Source organism: Malania oleifera, chromosome 1 (assembly GCF_029873635.1).
Source record: "Malania oleifera isolate guangnan ecotype guangnan chromosome 1, ASM2987363v1, whole genome shotgun sequence".
Taxonomy (NCBI): Eukaryota; Viridiplantae; Streptophyta; class Magnoliopsida; order Santalales; family Ximeniaceae; genus Malania; species Malania oleifera.
The window spans coordinates 66,405,793-66,409,696 of record NC_080417.1 but is presented as its reverse complement, the minus strand read 5'-3'; positions in this window follow the sequence as shown (position 1 = coordinate 66,409,696).

Genomic DNA, 3,904 nt, shown 5'->3' with positions numbered 1-3,904 from the left:
CCAAGGAGAATGTTCAGAGCGATCGAACAATCGTACGGAATAATAAAAGGGTCTCGTGGTCTGATCTATTTGCAAACAACAGAAAACCTAGCTGCTGCACTGCTATCCCTGCATTCCACTCTGATGGTAGGGGTGTGAGATTGGAGGAGAGTGACCTAACTAGTCCTGAGGAATCATACAAAAAGTGCCTTGTGGGGTACTTTGTTGTGTACTCTCCTGGTAGGGATGCACTCAGAATTGTGGTTAATTCCTGGAGAGTGAAGATGAATTATATCAAACACGAGGATGGATGGGTGGTATTCAAGTTTCAGGATGAGGCTGAAATGGAAGAGATTCTGCAGAAGGCACCCTATGTAACTTGTGGTAGGACACTATACATGAAAAGGATGCCTAAACATTTCCAGTTTGGTCAGGAACATAGAACCACCTTGCCAGTGTGGACACAGTTGAAAAATTTACCAATGGAGATGTGGAACCCAACGGCTTTGGGCAGGATTGCTTCGGAACTGGGGAATCCTGTATGTGCAGATAAATTAACCATGATGCAAGCGAGAATCTCATATGCAAGAGTATTGGTGGAGATAAATGTAGCTGGAGAAATTAAAGATTCTATTAGGATCTTTTTACCAAACGATGAAGAGTTGATTCAAGAAGTTATATACGAGAATCTACCTAGCTTTTGTTCCCATTGTAAGCATGTGGGTCACACTGTAAACCACTGTGGCTTCAGGAAAAGAGACAATGTGAAGAGTCAAGAGAAGGAAAAAACAAAATCAGATCCTGAGAAGCTGGAGCATAACAGTAAACAGGAAACAGTAGACAAGGGGAAAGGAGTAGTGACATCCTGTGCAGATGGGCCATCAGGCTTGAGTGTAAAAGATCAAGGAGCTAAAATGACTCCTGACTCTGTATGTATAGGTGCCTATGAGTTAGATGGTACCCCCAATATAGTACAAACTAGGGAACAAGGAAACTGTGTGAGGTTAGTTGAGGATCTATTCCCGGAAGTAGCTGCAGAAGTGGGAGAAGGGGGGGTTAGAAATTGACAACGTGGAATATGGGGATCACCCTGAAAAGGGTATTGAGGCCATGGAAGATACAGTGGTAATTACTGGTAATATAGTAAATGAGGCAAAAGGGGCTGGGTGTTTTGATGGAAATTCTCACCAAATGGTGTGTGGTTGGTTTAATGGCCGCTGGCACTCCAAAACCCAATAAAGGGGGGAAGGAGGCAATGGCTAACAATAATAGGAATGGAAAGAAAGGTACCTCAAACAACCAACAAAACAAAAAAGGGGGCAAAGCTCCCTTACATATCAAATGAAGGTTGGTGTATGGAATATCAGAGGCCTTAATATGCCTCTGAAACAAAAAGGGGTCAAGGACCTCATTAGGAAGAACAATTTGGATGTAATGGGGATTCTGGAAACAAAACTATCCAGAGAAGGTTTGGAGAAAATGATGACCAAGGAATTCTATTCATGGGATCAAGTCAACAATCTTGATCTACATGAGGCTGGTAGAATCCTAGTCCTTTGGAATTCAAATAAAGTGGGATTGCAGATTCATCATAAAACTGAACAAGCTATTCACTGCTGTATTAGATGCTTGGTAACCACAAACGTATACTTCCTCAGTATCATATATGGCTTCAATACAATAGTATCCAGAAGACCTCTTTGGTTGGATATTGTGCACACTGGACTGGATTTGGATGGACCATGGATGCTAGCAGGGGATTTCAATTGTGTTCTGAAAACAGAGGAGAAAAGGAATGGTGTGCCAGTATCAATGTATGATGTAGAAGACATCAATAATTGCTTCAATGTAGCTGGGCTGTCTGATCTGAATTCAAACGGAAGTTTTCTTACATGGACAAATGGCAGAGTATGGTGCAAACTTGATAGAGTCTTGGTTAACCAGGAATGGTATCTGAATAACTGGGTTTCCCATGTGCACTTCCAGTTCCCTGGAAGCTTATCTGATCATTCAGTGTCTCTAATTAGTCTATACTCTAACCCGGAGGTGGGTAGAACCCCTTTTAAATTCTTCAAGATGTGGACTATACAACCTGAGTTCCTCCATATAGTCAATGATATATGGCAGAGGCAATATGATGGATACAAACAATATTGTTTTGTTAAAAAGCTTCAAGAGCTGAAAAAGCCACTGAGATCGTTAAACTCACTACACTTCTCTCATATAACAGTTCGGACTGAGAAAGCTATCTCAGACCTGATGGAAGTGCAGAGTAATCTTCATGACAATCCCACAAGTACTGATCTGCAAAGGGAATTCAGGGAAAAGAAAGAGACAGCCGACAGACTAGAGAAGGCAAACAGGATGTATCTGTCCCAATTGGCAAAAAGTAAGTATTTAAAACATTGTGATAAGAATTCAAATTTTTTTCACTCTCTATTGCGCAGGAACAAAGCCAGGAACCACATCTCCTCTGTAATGAATCAGTATGGTGAACTCACTAACTCACATGATCAGGTGGCCACTGAATTCATTAATTTCTATTCTCAGCTCCTGGGAACAGAAGAGTGTTGTACGAAGCTAAATACTCAAGTGATTAAGGAAGGACCTGTGCTAAATGATACTAGAAGGAATGAAATGATGAGCCCTATTACTGAGGAGGAAATAAAAAATGCTCTATTTAGCATCGGTGATGATAAAGCCCCAGGCCCAGATGGGTTCTCTGCAAGCTTCTATAAGAAGGCCTGGAGCATCATTGGCCAGGATATCTGTGAAACAGTGATGGAATTTTTTCAGAGTGGTAGGCTTTTGAAGCAGATTAACCATACAAGCATAGCCTTAATTCCCAAGAGTGATCATGCATCCAATATAAGTGATTATCGGCCTATATCCTGCTGCAATACTCTATACAAAGTTATTGCTAAGGTTCTGGCTGGCAGAATCAAACCTTGTCTCGAGGACTTGATTAACCCAGCTCAAGCGGCTTTCATTAGAGGCAGGAGCATAGTTGAGAACATTTACCTGGTACAGGAGCTCATTAGAGGATACAAGAGAAAAAGAATATCTCCCAGATGCCTTCTAAAAATAGATCTGAAAAAGGCCTATGACTGTGTGTCGTGGGCATTCCTGAAGGACATGTTGATAAATCTGGAATTTCCCGAACAAATGACAAATTGGTTAATGCAATGTGTGTCCACCACATCATTCTCTATCTCATTAAATGGGAGATTAAATGGCTTCTTTAAGGGCAGGAAAGGCCTAAGGCAGGGTGACCCATTGTCGCCCCTGCTATTTGTCCTCTGTGTGGAATACTTGTCCAGACTTCTAAAGGTTCTGGAAGGTAAATTCAGATTCAACTACCACCCCAAATGTGAAGAACTCAAGATTACCCACCTAATCTTTGCAGATGATCTAATGCTATTCTCTAGAGGAGATGATACATCAATAAATTTCCTGCTGGACTGCTTGAAAGAATTCTCTCAATGCTCAGGACTCTCAACAAACAGTATGAAATCCAATATCTACCAAGCTGGAATGAAGCCACTTGTATTGGAAAAAATCCTGAATCAAACAGGATTCAAAGAGGGCAAATTTCCTGTTAAATATCTGGGGGTGCCATTGTTGTCCTCCAAACTAAATGCCGCCCACTACAAACCTTTGATTGATCGGATTGCTGGGTTGTTTAAAGGATGGCCAGGCCACACACTGTCCTATGCTGGCAAACTGGAAATTATAAATTCGATTATTCAAGGATTGGAGTGCTTTTGGCTGGCTATTTTTCCTATTCCACAAAACATCTTATACCAAATTATAAAGCTCTGCAGGGTGTTCTTGTGGGGTGGCAGGAGGAAGCCGTTGGTAGCTTGGAATGAAATCTGCAAGCCTAAAGATGAGGGAGGATTGGGAGTAATGGACCTAAAGATCT